This window comes from Cupressus sempervirens, chromosome 11, assembly GCF_028749045.1.
Source record: "Cupressus sempervirens isolate cs-2001-9-10 chromosome 11, ASM2874904v1, whole genome shotgun sequence".
Taxonomy (NCBI): Eukaryota; Viridiplantae; Streptophyta; class Pinopsida; order Cupressales; family Cupressaceae; genus Cupressus; species Cupressus sempervirens.
The window spans coordinates 31,665,225-31,686,061 of record NC_143128.1 but is presented as its reverse complement, the minus strand read 5'-3'; positions in this window follow the sequence as shown (position 1 = coordinate 31,686,061).

The window sequence follows — 20,837 nt, the reverse complement described above, 5'->3', positions numbered from 1 at the left end:
TCTCGTTATCATTTAGATCTTCTTGGAATAGTGGATTCCAAATTTGTTGCAAGTTTATGTCAAATGTTCTTTGAGTACTAGGTGAATTGTTAGGAGAACTAGATCATGAGGATCTTTCCCTATACTTAGTTTGAATGTGCCTTCTACCATAGGTCTAACCTCTACCTCTACCTCATCTTAGTCTATAAGGAAGAAACATGTTCCCACTTCTAGTCACAATAGTCATAAACCAGGACTAATGACAAAGTTTTATCAATAATCACACTAGGATCTCGTCTCAAAGTAAGTGAAGTATAGTAATCGCGTTGTGAGCCCACGTACAAGTAGTTAGAGAAACAACTAGAATAGCCAATAGTTTTTAAATATCATGACCCAAGGTTTTACAAACACTAGAATGCAAGACAGGATGATGAGTGACAAGACTAATCCATGTATAGATCATAAATGACTAGCTAAGCAAGAAGTCTAAGTTTTGAGACTATTGCGACTCAGAGAAATAGCATAACGCATCTAGAAAAAGATTAGACTTAGCTTGAATTTGAACAAGGAAACTGAGAATAGCTTGTTTCAAGTAAAATCCAACAGTTATGTGCTAGAAAAGGACACAGAGGTGAGAAAACAAAGAAAGCCAAGTGAGGAGACAGCTCTGACAAACTAGTTTGATAGCATAAAGTCAAAAGTTTATGCAATGATTTAGGCAAATGCACATGAGAATGTGCACAATATGGCACGAGGATTCAAGACAAAAAATTTTATAGTGTTTTCTCATGCGAGGATTTTAGAAGAGCTGCTCGAAGAAGTGCAAAACTGATAGGTAAGGAAAATTTATGACAATTTGACAATAGAGGGTGCTTTCTTGCACGAGGATTCTTCCTAAACCACATGAGGAAGTGTTGGAAATGATATGAGAAAGTGCTAGAAAGGCATTTTCTCACATGAAATTTTGTAGAACAACAAGCAAACTTTTGACCAAAATGGCATATTTTGACTTCTTAAAGAGATTTCAAGGATTTGGATAGTTTTGCAAAAAAGTTTATGATAGTTTTCAACCAAATTAGAACATTGTTTTCAAGCTTTCAGATAGTAGGTAATGTTGTAAGAAAATAGTTCATCCTCATACAAGGGATGCATAGGGTAGTCAAAAATAATCCAAGCAAGGACAAAGCAAATCAGAAGGATGAGGGGAGTCTTGACCTTTTAGTCTAAATGTTTTGGACAAGTTTAAGACTCAATAACAAACACTCTCTATCCCTATAACTGAAAATGGCTTAGTGACCAAAACCCTTGCCCACGCTAAGTATCTCACAAAACTAACATGTTGGGAGATGAGTGAATCTCAAGTTCAAATAAACCCCATTCATGTTTGTGTAATTGTGGAGTAAAAATGGTGAGTATAATTTCTTTGGGTGATTTCGATAATCCACTTGGATCAATCCTTGCACGAAGATAATGACACTTTTAGAGGTGAATCGGGTAGCAACTATCTACAAAGTGTTTAATAGGCTTCCATTCAAATTAATCCCCAGTGGCTTCATGAACAAAGTTGAGGCCAAAAGCCCACACTAGCATCTGTATGCACACACACACTTGACTAGCAAGATTGGGAGCGGTGGTGCTTAGTGCAAGATACAGAGCCTCTTCTTAATATGAGATATCAAAATGAAGAAAATGAAATTAACATGGCTTTGGAGTCTTTCGCTCAACAAATATTTTTTATTATAATGGGGCGGAATCACCAACAAAAGGTGTGTGCTTGCTTGGGTCATTCTTGGAGGTTGGATCGCTCCAGCAGGCCCTCTAAAGGATGACTCAAACTAGGGGTCGGATTCAAGGGTCAAAGTTTTTGATTTTCTCGAAAGGGAAAAGAGTATACTCCTCTACCTCATCTCTTCACTCAAAGCACATAGAACACATTCATCATCAAGCTAGCTTATCGATCCCAACTTGTCTATTAAGACTCATTTAGGAGAACCACTACCTTTCATGCCTCCCTCGTATACCATCTTTCAAAGGCTTCTAGGTTTCTAATTTACTCTTGGGCATCACTTCCAAGTAGTAAAGAGCATACTCCCCTATTCCCCTATCTTGCACCCTACAAAGTTCACAAGCCCTATATAGACTATGTTTTGAAAGCATTAAAAAAGACAATGTTTTTCTGAATTTTCTTTGGCACACATCCTGCAATCAAACCATTAACATTTTCCTCATTAATGTCTTCATCAAGTGTCCAAAATCAACGTGTTAGAGTCATTGTTTCAATTTTTTCATCAAAACATCCTAAAAACCACTATTATGTTGCATCACAAGTTAGGAATCATTAAAATAAGTGCCACAAAATAGAGATTAGATCATAGAAAAACACGATGTTAGAACAAGAAATGTAGATTTTCAAGAAAATTGGCACCAAAAATCATGTTAGAATTCCTTGCACTCTACATGAAGATTCTCTTTCCACCATGTGAGTAAATGTTATTCCTATGTGAGCATACAATATTTTTCTCAAGAAAGTATAGTGATGCATGTGAGAAAATGCACTGAAGGGGCATGAGAACTTGTTTCTTCATGCAAGTCAACTAGTTTCTTTGCATGGACCAATCAGCTTCTTTGCACAAGAAACTAGTTCTATGCATGAGAATCCACTACTATGCATGACAACAAGCTAGAGAAACATGAAAATTTGGTTGAGAGAAGCTAGAAACTTTGATTTTCTCGAGCCCCACGGTGGGCGCCATAAATGTGAGCATGAAATATGGCCTCTTGGTCCACACACACTTCAATATGATCTTTGTTTGTGTGCCATCACACCAAAGTGAACATGAGGTTGTTCATTCGACGTGCATACACAAGGAAATCTATTTCCTTCTAACTAGATGGGGTGACTTGATACTCTTAGACTTGAGAGCCCAATAACCATAGACCATGCTTAGAATGAAGGATTTGAGTGGAGGATGAATTGCAATTCATTTACCCTAGAAGAATATACATGTTCATTCCAAATGAAGATAAGCAATTAAGTGAGCATGTATGCAAGTATTCTAAATTGAAAACATGTAAATGCAAGGTAAGTATGAAATCTAATGATGTTTCAATAGCATTTCACTACTTATTCCTCTCCCCTTTTTTCTTCCCAAATGAGTGTTGCATTTATAGATTTTGGCAAGGCCCTAGGGTAGAGTTTGATCGAACCATGGTGAGGTTGGGGGTTGATTATTTTATTCATGGTGGAGATCCCACTAGAATTAATAATGTAGAGTGGAGATCCCACTCAAAATAAACAATCTGAAGTGGAGATCCCACTCAGAATAAACAATTTGAAGTGTAGATCCCACTCAGAATTGTTTAAGAATATCCTTGGACCCCATAAAGAATAAAATATTCATTTATGAATAGGGTTTCCCTTACCAATATTAAATTGATTTCCAAAATAATGACTCATTAATGTTTATTCTAAAATTAATATTCATGTGTTACAATTGAATGGGTTCAAATTTCTTTGACTTGTTTGATTTATTTGAACCTATTCCATTCCAAGATGTAATTCTGCATTTAAGGATGTGACCAATTTTGCATTATTACAAGGCTAAGAAAGACACCTCAAGGAAAAGAATTGGTCATAATTTGACCTTCCTATATCTTGTGGGTCACATGGAATTTATTTCTCCAATGGATGGAACTTGTCATTTTGCAAGGTTTTTGCACCATCACATAATTGGGAATGTCGCAACCCCCCCCCCCCCCGCCCAATTTTTCTTTAGTTGTGATTTTTCTCACTGGTAATGTGGAAACACCTCAAGGTCATAGTGTTATGGAAAGTTCTTAGAGTGGTCTTAGGTTCAAGTCTAAGGTAAAGGGGGTTTGTCTTGGGTGTGGTTCAAAATCTTGCAAGAGGTGAGAGTTTCTAATTGAAGATCAAATTCCAAATGCTTAGTCAACTCAAGGATCATGATTTAGAGAAGGTGGGAATATAAAGTGTTTCGACAATTCAAGTGCTCTCACAAATTGATCTAACCACCTTCAAGGAAGTTAGATTTCAAATCAATTCCACACGTTACAACCAAGAGAAACTAAAATTAAGATTAACATGATTAAGAAAGGGGCATAGAAAGCATGAAATTTGGGTGATATATAAATTGGATTCAACAATAAATCAATTTTTGTAGGAAATTTTGTGTTTTAGCCCAAGAAGTAGATGATTGATGCCTCAACCATGCATGAGGCCCAAAACATGAGAACTTTGTGTGAAATTTTTTGTGCATGATCCCCACTAATGAGTATTTTTCATTCCATGCTAGGTGAAGGCACCCAAAGGATGGACATTTTTCACCCTAGACATGTTTGATCTCCACTTACAATTCAAGCCACAAAATCTTGCAAGTCTAGACATGATGGAGGTTGATTGATGAACAAAAACAATTTCTAGGGAAAAGAATTTAGAATGATGAACTTAGTTTGTGATGAACAAATGCAGATGTAAAGGATAAAGTTGAGTGAAACCATGAAATCTGAACCAACACTTTGCTTTTTTTAAATGGCAACAAACTTGGGCAAGCCCAAGAGAGATCATAATTGTGAGCTCCTTGGGGCTCTCCCTTGCCTAATTGAGCTTTGACTTCACATTGATAAGGAGATCCAATTTTTCTTATACTTAGAACTATTTTTAAAATTGAACTTAATCAACTAAGCTCAAGAGAGTCAAATTATGAAATTGTTTGGGGTTCCCAAATCTAATACAAAGGTTTGATAGAATGAAGAGAAGATTTGATAATTCAATAATTTGTAAGTCATTGATGTTGAGCCCAAATAGAGTGTTTTTTTAGTCTTCATATGAGGACCGAGCCCGACGAGTAGAAATTTTTCATTGCACCATGCAACCCCACAAGTCTCTAATTTTTTCCTTCATGTAATGCATGATCGCAAAAGCACTAAAAATTCAAAAAATAAAAATTGGTATGGAGCTGCAAGCATGTTAATGTGTGCTTCAATACTTGTTTCATGATCCCATGAGGAGAACAAATTTTTACATGCACATTGCACCCAAGAAATATGCAAGTTGTACTCTATCTATTGTACCCAAGGGATGAACAATCCTATGAAGCCAAGAACTCTTGCCCCACAACAAATGGTTGGAGGCCCACGGGTAATATTTTTCACCCAATAATGTATTGTTCCTAGGTAGTGAACAAATTTGATCAAGGTGAAAAGACCAAATCTAGTACTATTTTGACTCATAATGAAACCCAAGGATGTTTAATATTCTGACTAGACCAAGACAATAAGAGAAATTCATGATTTAAATTTCTTGAGGATATCATAATCTAAAACTTGAGAAAGGCATTTGAAACTCTCTATCATAACTAGAAAAGGGATAAATTATTATCACCTACAAGGTGCAAACCCAAAATTTTCTAGCAGCCAGCAAGCTAGATGAAGTTTTAGTGGCAATTTGTAGATTTTGATAGGGCTATAAATGCATTCTTTAATTTAAGTTTGCATTTGATAGAGTTTTTGATTGAATTGTTTTAATTTTAAGCCCTCATTTTTTATAGAAATCAATAGATTTAATCACATTTTAAAGGAATGGACAATTCAATATTTTACATTGAATTCAAGTAAAGTTCATAAAAGTTACATAAAGAGAATTTTTAAATCAAAAGTTTCAAGTTCTTAGTACTGCATTTTGACTTTAGACAAAAAATTAAATCCAAATGTATGACAAGTGATTTTATTTTGCAAGCTAGATATTTCATGATTATGGTAGATGATCAAGAATGAGTAACTTCATGCATGAGGCATCATCAAGGTAGTCACAAGTTGATCATCTTAGCAATTGGATCAAGATCAAAAATCTAAATGAAGATGCAAAATCATGGTGTAAGTCATTCATCAAGAGAGCAACACTCACATGAAGATGGTAAGCTTAGAGGAGGGTTGAGGATGGATCAAGATGCAAATCAAGTTTCAGGACAAAGTAGTTGTATGGAAAAGAATTGAATGAGTGATGCAAGTAGCAACATTATGATCAATTCTATAAATGAAGGATGTCACAAATTTAAATTTCTTTTTGAAATCAAAGATAAATTAAAAGCATCTACATCAGTTCCACAAGTGGAAGATCGAGGTGAGACACTAATAAAAGAAAGTTCGAAGTCATATCAATGAAAAGGCTTCAAGGTGAAGAACTTCAAATGATCAAAAATTGCATGATGAAGAAATTTGGGAATATGAACCATAAAAATCAATCAAACATTAAAATGTGTTTAGTAACAAGAAATAATTAGAGATGTGCAGACTTATTTATGATGCTAGTGAAGTGCAATTGATCTAACTTAAGAATTCAAACCGCAATACCTATTATGAAACTTGCATTATTGCAATTCAATTAAAAAGAAGATAATTTAACAATAGATTTTGCAAGCCAAAAAGTGATCCATTCTATTCGAAATTGTAGCTTGTACAAAGTCTTATTGGTCCCAAGGGTCGCTAGTATCCCTTGGAAAAGAAAATGAAAAGTCCCCATATTATTTAATTATAAAATAAACTCTAAAAATTACCAAAGCTATGAAATATTACATAAAAATATTAGGTCTACTTAGAGAAGTCGTAACTTTCTACTCTTAGTTTCCCCTTCATGTCTAGGTTGATTCTCTCCTTGAAGAAGTGGAGTCTACTCTTGGTGATTTTTTAATGGTAGATGAGGAGTCTTTTGATATCCTCCATTCTACCTTTGCTCGTATTTTAGTTGATATCAACAATTCTAAGGGGTTGTTGGTTGAAATCCAACACAAGTCTTCTAAAGGTTCTTGGATTTGGTAGCTAGACTATGGGGGTATCCCTTTTAGATGTAGAACATGTTTCATGATAGGGCATACTGTTACAAAATGTATGGTTGAGAAAGTCAAACAGAAAAAGTCTTCCTCATGGTGGAATGGCATCTCTACTTTCCATTATATGTTTCATAAGGGCTCTCCTCTCTCAAATGGACAAGCTCCATCCAATGGTTTGGAGCAAGCCCAAAATGGTTTTTATCCTCTAGAACCTATTATGGGTTCTTTTATTTGAAGGATGTTGTCAACTCTACTGTTACAAGTACTACATATGGGACTATTGTCCCATTCATAGTTGATTTGGCTTCTTCTTTTGTTTCATTAGGTCATGTGATTGATGTGACTATTAAGCTAGTGTTGATGATGTTGCACATGTTGTTGTTGTGCCAAAGGTTCATGTTGTCTCTATTGTTGGGAGAAGTTTTTTTTTTGCACGGTGTTGACCTTTCTATTATTCCTACTTTTCCAGAGCTTGTTGCCCCTATCTTGTTGGGGTCTGGTTGTTTAGTGGACTTGGGCTCTTAGCAAGTTGAGCTTGCCAAGGTTAAAGAAATATGGATTATAGTCAAAGGAAAACACTCAAAGAAATTCTCTCCTTTTGACATGACCCTTAGATCCCATTAGAAATGAGCAAAGGGGAAATCTTAGGTTTTAAAGCTACCTTGTTTTTAATAATCAGTAGATATTTTATTTCATCAATTTGGGACTATGATTTTTATTTTTGTCAAGAAAGTATGCTTCTTGGATCCCTCTTTCTTGGCATTCACATATCTCATTTGAGCCTATTCTTTGCGAAGAGCTTATTGCATATCTTTTGTAATTTGGTTTCAAATCCCTTTGTCTAAAATTTTCTTTGTTATGGGTTCTACGATCCCTTAATCATGTTTTCTTTAGTCAAAACTTTCTACTCCTAGCTTAAAACCATGAACAACTAGAATTTTTTGGAAAGATCTCCAAGATTTTTACATTCACTATTAGAAGGTTTAGGAAAAAAGTTGCACTTTCCTAAACATTGTGAAGTCATGAAATGCCCCAAAGACCTTCAAAAATGCACTAAAATATAGAAAATACTATAAAAATAGATTTCTTAATTTTTTCATTTCTACTTGTGCTGAAATCCCCTGTATCATCTTGATATGTTGTAGGGCATAACAATGATGTAATTAAAGTTACTTAGTTTTGGAGTTGTGTAGTTAGGTAGTGAGCGGATATGTTGGTTGGTCTTCCTAACCAGCCAACCACTATTTAAGAACATTAGAACATGAATGATGTACTTGTTATTTTTTGTAATTAATAAAAGAATATCAGTTTCCTTCACTAACTTTGGTATGTGTGATATTAGTAGTAAATTATTTTTTGATACTAGTATAGTTAAATTCATGCTTTATTTTGTTTGGTAGCCATTCCACAATTTTGTGTCGCTACCTAAATCGATCCTAGAGGTCATATACTAGATAGAATGGAGTAATGGGAAAATAGTTCCAACCATGAATATAAGTAAAAAACAATAACAGAGAAGATGAGAAAATAGCAAGGGAAGATTGGGTGACACAAGATCTATTAGTAGCCTCAGAAGTCTATGTGGACAAATACATGCAAAGGGAAGCCTAAGAGAGAGAGAGAGAGAGAGAGAGAGAGAGAGAGAGAGAGAGAGAGAGAGAGAGAGAGAGAGAGAGAGAGAGAGAGAGAGGTTCTTGAAAGCATGGTATGGGATACAAGTTTGATGCCACCAATAGTGTACAACCTTCTTGGATGAGTTCCTTGATTGGTGGCAAGAAACTTCATACTCGTGGATGAAAAAAAGGTCGAAGTACAAAGAGAGTAGAGAAGCCAATAAGTGCTCCAATAGTTGGCCAAAAGAAGTACAAGAGAACTTCAAGTGTAATAAAATTAATGGAGGACAAGTAGGAAATATAATAATTCATGCCCCTAAAGACCCAAGATGAGTGCAATAAGAAAACTAAGGGCGAACCTTCTTTGAAACAACTCCTATGGAATAGGGAAAAGGAAGAAAAATGTTGCCACTTATGAGAACTCATTAACCGTCCCCAAGATCCATATCAAATTAAAGATACTTAAATTGAAAACACAATAAGGGGCTTGCCAATTTGGCAATCATAGAAGGATGGGAAAGGAAGGAGGGGTGGATAGACCCTAAGACCCAACATGAAGAGAACATCATTATACTCAAGACCAAAGCTCTAGTCACAGAGAGGAGGAACTAGTGGGAGAAGGAGAAGTCTCCAGACCAAGTACCCAAGAAACCATTCCCATAGGAGGGAACATAGTCCCAATAGGAGGGAACATAGCCCTAACATGAGGAAACAATCAAAGAAGGAGCGAGAGAAGGATGGCCATTGAAAAGTAAAAACTTCCAAGATTCATAGGAGAAGGAACATAAGACCTTGCAAGACATTCTAAAACATGCATAACCATATGGAAAGGGAATATAGAGATAGACACTAATGAATGGTTTAAGGCATTTCCTGCCACCCTAAGGGGCATGGCTATTGATTGGCACACAGATTTGGAGGCTAGAAAGAAGGCCACACAAAAGGATCTTTGCATAGCCCTTGAGGAAGAATTAAGACTTTTATGGGATGTTGATGAGATCATAATGGAGCTATACAATATTGTTCATAGAAAATATAAATTAGTGAGGGCATATAGTAGGAGGCATAAGAAGTTTATAGGGAAACTAGATAACAAACCCACATATGGGCTAAAGAAAAGGAGGTTTATTGAAGGTTTCACCTTGTCCCTATGGAGAAAAATAAAAATTGTCCCACCATCATCATTTGTCAATGCATGTTCTCACACAATGTATATATAGAGTGAAAGTAGAGCCTCTAAAGGAAAGAGGCATAGAAGTAGTAGTAGGAGTTCTAGAGAAAGTGGGGACCATTCTATACTTATCCAAGCATTGCAAAAAGAAATAATGAGGATTTTGGAGGAAATAACAAGAAGCAAGGAGGAGAAAAGAGAAGAACTATGGTGTACAGACTATGAAAAGGAAGGATACACGAAGAACACTTGCCCCAAAATGGAATTATGTGACATGCATTAGGTAATGGGGCACTCCATCAATGGTTTTCCTTACAATTTAAAAGCACGCAATGCTCAAGTATTTTTTACTCAAGGAGAACCATCAACACCTCCCTCTACTCCCCCACAAGACACAAACATAGAAACATCACCTAGAGGGTACCAAACAAGAGAAGGGTAGCAACAACAATAGTAATAATAACACACTAAGGATTTTAATTCAATATGATTTTAGGGCATGATCCATGATAAAATGTAGGAGGTGTAATGATTGGGGACACTTTTCTCATGACTACTAGAGTGGAGGACAGAGTGGTGGACATAGTGGAGGGATGCATTGCAAATGGTGCAAATGAGGTAATCACGAGGATGTCAATTGCCCTAAATAGAAAACTGTGATCATGTTGGAGGTGGCAGAACTAGAATAGGAAGTATAAAAAATCTCCTGAATGTAGGCTAGAAAACTCACATATTCAGATATAAGTACGAAAAAAGAAGAGGTTGGATGAAGCTAAGAGGGAGATCCAAGATTCTATGGATAAGGAAAGGTAACTACTACTAAACCTTCCTCCACCAAGTCCATCTTGGAAACTAACATCATCAAGTAAGTTCTGGAGACCACTGTATGATCTGAAGGATATTTTCACCAAAAGTTGAAGTATCTCAAAAACTTCAAAAATCAGTACCATGTTAAAGTTCTTGAAATTCTAAATCCAATGCAATTCAAACGGATGAAAATGGAGTCCATATGCAAAAGTTATGGCTAGTCAAAAGTGGTCAACTATGGATTTCAAATTGAAGATCTCATTGAGAGCTTTCTAGTGGCATTCATTTCGTCAAAATTGGAGTCCATATGTGAAAGATATAATAGTTTGAAATTCAAGTAAAAATTTAAATTCCGATAATGTTAGCATGACATCACCATTTCGACAAGACAACTAGGCAGCAGGTGACAAAAGTTTTTAGTGGGATTCAAACCCACAACTACCCTTTTACAATTGTAAACTAATTGCCACTATACCATGCATTCAAATTTGAATGTTTAGAGCACCATGTTTTATTTAAACATTGGGAAAAAAAGCCTAAGTTGTTGGAAGGTTGGCCACCAGTGGGGTTTGAACCCCTGATCAGTCAGCCAACCAAAAATTTGGTTTCCACTATGCCATTAGTGTCACTAAAAGTGGTAGGAGATGATTTTTTATTTAACTTTGAAGCAAAAAACCATTTAACCTTATAAATTTAGGTTATTTGATTATTTTTCAACCCCTAAAATAAGATAGAGCCAAATCTCCTAAATGGGTAAAAGGGTATTTATGAAATGTAATTAGTTAGAGGCCCTATTTTTATACTTTATTGTTATAGCCTTATTTTGGCTTTTTTTTGTATAAAAAGGGGGGTTTTGGGGCCTTTTCAGGCAGATAGAGAATTTAGAATTGCTGAGCTTGGAGAGAATTTTTCTTGGAGGACACTTTTTAGTCTCACACATCAGCGTGTTGTTGTTGTGTTGTTGAGGGATGATTTTGTAACACTGTACTAGATTCTTGGAGTTAATTAGATTGATCCCCCTATTGGGGCAAGAGCTAGAGACATAGTCCATATTGGACAAAATCCGAAATCAAATGTTTTGTGTCCCTTTTGCTCATTTCTCTTTTTGTCTTTTAAATTTGTGTTGTTCTTACTTTTCAATTATGTTAATTTGATTCATTATAAGTATTAAATTAACTTATGTAATTGGTTAGCATTCCTCTATAATAGTCCTAGATCCTAGAAATTAGATCAAGTTTAGTATCAGAGCTATTCTGTGATTAGTATTGTAGATTTGAATGCTAATAAGATCCAGGATTGAGAAAGGTGAAGGAAAGCTCGAGGAATACAATCCTAAGATCAAAAAATGAAGGACTAAACCATTATCACAAATGGTAGATAAAGGTGGTGGACAAGTTTTTCAAGATAAGGGTATCTAGAAGACTCATTAGAATTTGCAAACAATGGTAGAAGTTTTACTACAAGAAAGAGAAGAAAAGATGTGAAGACATGCTACTCATAAGGACAAAGGGAAAAAGAAAGGAGGCAATCATGATCCTCCAAACATACCTCCCTCTTCTCTATCTTCTCCCTCTTCTCCTTCTCCCCCCTCTTCTCCTTCTTCTACCCATTCTGAGTATTCTAATATTTTTAAGGGTGAACATAAGCCTCGAATTAAGTTGGATGGAAAGTTTGAATTGTCAAAGTATTATGGTGAGTTAAATGTCGAGAAATTAGATGACTGGATTCAACAAATAGAAGTCTAATATAGAGTTCAAAACCTTATAGATGATGTTGATATATTATAGTTAGCCACTCTTCCATTAGGTGGTGCAGCTCTAACTTGGTGGGAGAGTAGGACTCGGCATGAAACTTCACAACATGGTAAGTTCAATCTATCTTGGTCAGAATTTGTTAGTGTTTCAAAGAAGCAATTCTACCCCCCTAGGCCATATGCAATAGTTAATGATGAAGTGGCAACATTTTAGGCAAGGGAAAGGTCAAAATATCTAGGAGTACACCCATGAGTTTTGTAAAAAGACTATTTCATTAAATGTCCCATTGTATACCCAGGATGCTTTACTCAAGTAAATAGGCGGTCTTCATTCTTACCTAATGCATTTTATTCTCATCTTGAATCCTTGTAATTTGGATGAAGTATGTGTCCAAACAACACATTTAGAGTTAAGAGGTAAGGGTACATTTATTGATAAGTCTGATAAAAAGCCATCTAAGTCTGATAAAAAGCCATCTAAGTCTGAGGAAAAGTCCAAAGGCAAAGGGAAGGTTAAAAAGATAGCTATAGTAAAGAAAGAAGGTGAGAAACCCACATGCTCACATTGCAAGAAAGAGGCCAAAGCAATTTGGTGGAAACAAAGGTAAACAAAAAGCTATTGTTGTAATTCAACAAGATCTTGGATATAATTCTAGAGATGAGACAAGGATTATTGCCATAGAGATCCAAGGTAAGGGAAAAGATATATCTCTCTCATCAGCTACAAATTCTTCTAGGATAAGTGCAAATACAAGTAAAGAATCTTCTCCTAAGAATGATAAGCAAAGGAATGAATTATTTCAAATTTGAATTATTATCAAGCATACTAAGGTTGATACACTATTTGATACAGGTTCTCAAGTTAATTTGGTATTTGAGGAAGTTGTTAAAAAGCTTAATTTGTCTACAACACCTCATCCAAAACCATATCCTCTTGGATGGGTTTGTGATGATGCATATTTATAGGCAACTAAGCAATGCAAGTTAAGATTTTCTATCACTACAAAATTTGTGGATGAGGCAGAAGTTGATGTAGTCCCTTTAGATATTTGTGGTCTTGTACTTGGGAGACCATATTTGTATGATTGACAGGCTATCATCTATAGGGGGGAAATAAGTATCATCTTTTTAAAGATAAGATTGAATACATTGTATGGGCACATAAGGTTAAGACTAATCTAGCATTAGTCAATGCTAGTCAAATGAAAAGGTTAGTCAACACTAGTAAGAATTTTGAGTTGATGATTGTAAAATCCAAAGAAGATGAAACATCTAAGGCATTTAAGGGATGTGATCCAAAATATAAGGCTGAAAAGGTCAAAGTTGTTTCCACTTATGATGACTTGTTTCAAGAACTAAAAGGATTGCCTCCTAAGAGAGAGATACAACAAGAGATTTAGTTGTAGCAAGATGCACCATTCCTAATATTGGCATGTACCACTTATCAGTCTTGCAAAATAAAGAAATCAAGAAGCAAGTTTAGGAGCTATTCAAGAAAGGAGTTATCCATCATAGTACTTCTCGTTGTGGTTCTCCTATTGTGTTGGTTCCAAAGAAAGATGAGACTTGGAGAATATGCATTGACTACAGGGCTCTAAATAAGATAACAGTAAAGAACAGGTACCCTCTTACTAGGATTGATGATTTACTTGATTAGTTGAAACATGCAATTTATTTTAGTAAGCTAGACTTATGTAGCGGATATCATCAGATAAGAATTGCAAAAAGTGATATTTGGAGAACTGCTTTTAAGACAAAACAAGGACTTTATGAGTGGTTGGTTATGCCATTTGGGCTTTTTAATGCACTAGCTACATTCATGAGAGTCATGAATGATGTCTTTTGTCCTTTTATTGATGATTTTATCATAGTCTATTTTGATGATATTCTTGTATTCAGTAAGTCTTGGGATGATCATGTAATTCATGTAAAGAAAGTATTTGATATACTGAGAAAAGAAAAACTATATGTAAAGAAGTCTAAATGTGAATTTCCTTAGACATCCTTAGTGTACTTAGGCTATACGTAGGAGATGGTCAATTGAAAGTAGACCCTATGAAGGTCTAATGTATTGTAAAATGGCCTAAGCCAAGTATAGTCACAGAAGTCAGGATAGTTACAGAAGTCAGGAGTTTCTTAGGTGTAGTACAATACTAGAGGAAGTTCATTGCAAACTTCTCTTTCATTGCATCGTCATTGCATGCATTAACCATTACCAAGGCAACTTTTTAGTGGGGAGGTCCACAACAGAAGGCTTTTGATACTTTGAAGGCAAAGTTGAGCATTGCACCATTTCTAGCTCTACCTAATTTACATCAACCATTTGAGATTGAAATAGATGCGAGCAGGTTTGCCATGGGAGTTGTACTTATGCAAGGAGGTAAACCAGTATGCTACCACTCTAAAAAAAAATTAGGAATAGTAAGTAACTATCCCACTTATGATAAGGAACTTTATGCTTTAGTTCAAAGTGTTAAAAAATGGAAGCACTACTTAAAGGGAAAGGAAACTGTAGTCCACACTGATCACTAGCCACTGCAATATTTGCACGCATAATCTAAGTTGCAAAAAAGTAGGAACTTTAGGTGGATGGGTTTTCTACAACAATTTCATTTGGTAATTAAGTATAAGAAGGGTTCCCATAACAAAGTAGAAGATATGCTCTCTAGACCTCCTGTTCAAAATGCCTTGATAATCCTTCAAAATAGTTCTATGGTTCATGAAAGTTTTCAGGAATAATATGCTAATGATGGGAACTTTAAGGATATCTATGCAGCTTTAATCCAAGGTAAACATGTGGAAGAGAAAGATTACTATGTGCAAGGTAACTTATTATATCACTTAGGGAAATTGTGAATTCCTAAAGCTAAACAAGCACATGTAATCCATGAAGCACACACCTCTTTAATTGCAAGATATTTTGGGGTAAGTAATACATTAGGTCAATTGCAAAAATATTATTACTAACCTCGTATGCAAGAAACTATCACCAAGTATATAAAAGGATGTGTAATGTGTGCAACCAACAAACCAAGTAATAGGAAATTGGGTTTGTATACACCATTACCTGTACTATCCCATCCATGGGAAAGTGTTGGAGGATTTACCTATGTCTTGGAAGGTTCAAGATCATTTTTATGTAGTAGTTGATCAGTTTAGAAAAATGTGTATTTTAATGCCTTGTAAAAATTAGTTCACTGCTAAACTAACAGCTCATTTTTACTTTCAAAATGTATACGTTCATTTTGGGTTACCCACTTCTATTGTATTGGATCGAGATTCTCAATTCTTAGGGAAATTTTGGTCATCTTTGTGAGGACTCATGGAAACCAAGCTGAAGAAGAGTACAACCTTCCATCTGTAGACCAATGGATAGACAGAGGTAGTGAATAGGGCAGTTATGCATTTGCTTAGAGGTTACTGCAGCAAGCATCCTAAGCTATGGGATGAAAGTTTTCACTATGTGAAACATGATTACAACCATGTGGCACACTCTTCTACAAAGAGGTCTCCTTTTGAGATTTGTTTCGGTTATTTGCCTAAAACACCAATAGATTTTTCTTTTGGAAAGGACAACATTATTGATGGATGCCATGATGCAGAAAGGGCTTTAAAGTTCATCCAGAAGGTTCAAGCAATTCATTAGGTAATAGAAGCACAATTGAAGCAGAGCCAAGAAAAATACAAGGCTCGTCATGATAAGCATCTCATTGATCACCATTTCTAGGTTGGTGATAGAGCTTGGTTACATATCAACAAGCAAAGAATGCAAGGTGAAGAAAGGAAGCTCAAGCCTATCAAGTATGGTCCTTTTGAGATCTTGGAAAAGATCGATACCAATGCTTTCCACCTTAATCTTCCTCCATACATGCAAATTTACTCAGTTTTTAATGTTGAGAATCTAAAGTTATATGAGCCTCGAATGATCTTGGATGAAGACATCCATGTTCAAGTTCCATCAGTTGATGATCTTTCACTAGAGTATATGTTAGAATTAGCAAAAGATGTTATCCTAGACAAGAATGTTAGAACTTCACAAAGAGGACCAGTTGAATACCTCTAAGTGGGATTGAAGGGGATGCATCCAAGCAAGTCAAGATGGATGGAGATTGATAAAGTGATGGAACTGTACCCTCACCTACTTTATGAGTAATCCAAACTTTTGGAGGTCTAAAAGCTCTTCAGTGGGGAGGATTGATCCTAAGGATATTTGCACCAAAAATTGAAGTATCTCAAAAACTTCAAAAATTAGCACCATGTTAAATTTCTTGAAATTCTAAATCCAATGCAATTCAAATGGACGAAAATGGAGTCTATATGCAAAAGATATGGTCAGTCAAAAGTGGTCAACAATGGATTTCAAAATGAAGATCTTGTCGAGAGCTTCCCAACAGCATTCGTTTTGTCAAAATTGGAGCCTATATGTGAAAGATATAATAGTTTCAAATTTAGGTAAAAAATTTAATTTGGATAATGTCAGCATGACATCACCATTCCAACAGGACAACTGGGCAGTAGGTGGCAAAATTTTATAGTTGGATTCAAACCCACAACTACCCTTTTACAAGTGGAAACTAATTGCCACTATACCATGCATTCGAATTTGAATGTTTAGAGTGCCATATTTTATTTAAACATTAGAAAAAAGAAGCCTAAGCTATTGGAAGGTTGGCCGCCAGCAGGGTTTGAACCCCTGATCGGTCAGCCAACCAAAAATTTGGTCACCACTACACCATTGGTGCTGCTAAAAGTGGTAGGAGATGACTTTTAATTTAACTTTGAAGCAAAAAATCATTCAACCTTATAAATTAAGGTTATTTGGTTATTTTTCAACCCCTAAAATAAGATAGAGCCAAATCTCCTAAATGGGTAAAAGGGTATTTATGAAATGTAATTAGTTAGAGGCCCTCTTTTTATACTTTATTGTTACAGCCTTATTTTGGCTAACTTTTTGTATAAAAAGTCGAGTTTTCGGGCCTTTTCAGGCAGATGGAGAATTCAGAATTGTTGAGCTTGGAGAATATTTTTCTTGGAGGACATTTTTCAGTCCCACACATTAGTGTGTTGTTTTTGTGCTATTTAGGGAATGATTTTGTAACATTGTACTAGATTCTTGGAGGTAATCAGATTAATCCCCCTATTGGAGTAGGACCCGAAGATGTAGTCCATATCGAATGAACTCTAAAATCAAATGTGTTGTGTCCCTTTCTCTCATTGCTCTTTTTGTCTTTTAAATTTGTATTGTTCTTACTTTCAATTACATTAATTTGATTCATTAAAAGTATTAAATTAACTTATGTAATTGGTTAGCATTCCTCTATAATAGTCCTAGATCCTAGAAATCAAATCACTATATGAGTAAAGATTGGGGATATTTTGGAGGCCCTACCACACTTAAGAGTGGCAATGGCACATAGAAATAGTTATAAGGAGAAATCACTAAAAGAGGAAGTAAAAGTAGGGAAGGACAATGACTATGTATTTACCATAGGGATAGGAAGGATGTTGATGATGGTAGAGATGAAGGTTATGGGATTTCAATTGAAACATACTATTGTGGATGGAGGCTCAAGTGCTAATATTATTCCTGAAGAAACTTGGAAGGTTCTGAGGAGACCAACCCTTAGCCAGCCACTTTCTAGTTGGTAGGAGAAGATCAACATGAGATAAAGCTCATTGGGGCCTTAATGGGACAAAAAGTGGTGATTGGGATGCAACAATTTTTCCTAGATTTTGTATTGATTACCCTAGAGAAGAAGGGCTACGAAATATTTTTAGGGAGAGGATGGTTAATTATGACAAAGGAAAACCACAACTAGAACTAAAATACCCCTTCCATTAAAGTTGATGGTTGGAAATACACAATTGACTTAAGGAGCTAGTTTGCAAGCCAAGAATGTGCATCTGGTTTAGAAGCTGAGGGAGAGGATGGCAATGGAATTGAGCCAAATGAAGAAGGCATTCTATGGTTGGGATAATGTTCATAAGGTGAAACAAGTTCTCTCAATAGCTTTTTTCACTAGAAAATAGGGGTTTATGAAGTAATTTTCAACAATATTGTAATATATTTCAAATCCAAGAGATGGAGCTTGAGGAAGACTATCTGTAGTGTTACAAGGAGCACATAAAAGGCATAGCCTCAATTGATGACCCCAACACACACATTCCATAAGAATAAAAAAATAGAGCATGAAGAGGCTAAGCTAGAGAAGTTGAACTTAGGTGAAGGGATCAACCTTAAGATATTTTTATATGAGATGATTGGGATCACTTATTAAGAGTGACAGCATTTAGAATATTGTGATATTGCTATTAGGATTTAACCATATAGCTTTTTAGCAATATCACAATTTGATTTTTTGTAAATATTATGTCCTACTTATCAATTGGTGAGGTTAAGGGGCTTTGTAGTAAATGGTTAATAGGGCACAACACTTGTTGAATTTTTTGCAAATGGGGTTGCACGTAGAGTGGGTTTAACCATGGAGGAGAATTTGTAGTTACTCGTGCTCAAGTTGGAGTAGTACTAGGATGGTTGACCTCTTGGGAAGTCTCAATGCTTCACCTCCATGAGAATCACCTAGATTTAATGAGTGTTATGTGTTCCATTTATTCTCATGAGAGATGGATTCATTTTGAATCACCACTCATGAAATATGGGTCAATGAGTTTGACTCAAAAGCTACATGGTTAAATCCTAATAGCAATATTAGAATTTGAGTTGTTTTGGAAATAATCTCCAACTTATCAATATAGAATATTTCTTGAGTATAAGTACATGTTTTTATGGACTTATAAGAACTTAAAAGGAGTGCCACCAAAATTGTGTGTCCACTGAGTACCTTTAGTACCTAGAGTAAGACCAATATGTAAGAAGCATTATTAAATAAATAAAAACTATGCGGCTAAAGTTTAGGAGGAAATTACTAATTAGATGTTAGATGTAGGCATAATATTTATAGTTCAGACTAATGAGTGGGTGCTCATAGTTATATCCTTGAAAAAAATGGGAATCAAATCCAAATATGTGTAAGCTTTAGGTACCTAAATGCAGTAACTATAAAAGACCACTTCCCAATCCCCTTTACAAATGATATTCTAGAAGAAGTGATCGAACAAGATATGTACTCCTTTATGGATGGGTTTTTATGGTACAACCAAGTTAGCATTGCCAAACAGGATGTTGGAATTACAATAGGAAAGGTAAAATTTTAAGAGGAGGGTAAATTAGCAGTTTAAACTTGGACCCATAAAACTTTCACCACACATCCATCTCATACATTCAATGTGTAAAATGAAATAATAGGTAAAGCATGTATATCTAAAACATATAAGCAAGTAAACATTCACATACAAATGACGCCACATATGATTATCTAGAAACCCTCCAAGTGAGAAGATAAAATTGGGGTGGGGATGACACCCACAAATCTTCACTACTGCAGTAATAAAGTGTATCTAATAAAGGTTAAAATATTTTAACCATTAGACATGATCTATGCTATGAAAGGTCTACCTTGTTAAAGGCTTAAAAAGACTGTTAGGTCTCACCCTATTAAATGATTTCAACACCTTATTAGAAGTGTTCATTGCTAAAGGACTTTAACTCACAATTAAGTAAGAACCTTGTTAGAAGATTTCAATACAACCTGTTAGGACAACTCTATTAAGAGATTTTGACTAAAATCACCTGTTATAATGTCTGAGCATTGATCTTATAGTTAGTACTTGATTTCCTAATGATTAGATGTCTCTTTGTTGTATACTCTTTTCTTTCCTCTATTCTACTTTAACTAATTTTGCAATGCAATCCCACTTCATATTTCCTTAGCCACCATGAATGTTCTATTTGTGCATGTAAACTTCTCTATACTCTACTTCAACACCTTACACACTCATTACAAATTTTAGGGTTTGTCCTCCTTAAGAAGACTTTGGTGACTAAGGGTTAGGTGTGAATGTATAGTTGAGACTCATCCATTTTTTTGCTTAATCCTTCCCATTTTTTGATTGGCTACATTTAATTGCATTGGGAATCCAACTTAAGATTCATCCTTATCTCCAAAATATCATAATTCATCTTTAAGCCAGCTCAAAAGTGGTTTACATAGTTGTTTGTGCCATTACAAACAAATATGTCAAAACTGTCTTAATCGACACCTAAAGTCTTTGATGCTTGGCATATACTAATCTCTCTACTATGACTAAACATCTATATTACTTAGCATCTACTATTTTCTCGGCTCTTGAATCACTTAGCATACATTGTCTATTGGGCACTTCAGTGACTTGGCGCATGAGTGGCTCAGCACTCATTGTGAACTCAGCATTCTCTATAATATACACATTGTGCTCAGCATGTACTACTTTGTTTGGCATGAACTAAGTAAATAACTTAAGTGTGTAGACACTCATTTGTCAAAACCAATCTGAGATCAACAATCTCCCCCTTTGACACAAGTGTTAAAAAAACTTGAATATGCATTAATATCCTTAATCTCCTGAGCATAACATATTTCTAACTTGGCTTATATACAAAACTTCAAAATTGTAAAATTTTGTAACAACTTAGATACCTCAAAATCTAATAACTCCCCTTGAGTTAATAAGTCTATTCTATATCCAAAATTATGTACTCCTACTAGGTAAATATGCCTCAACTAATACTC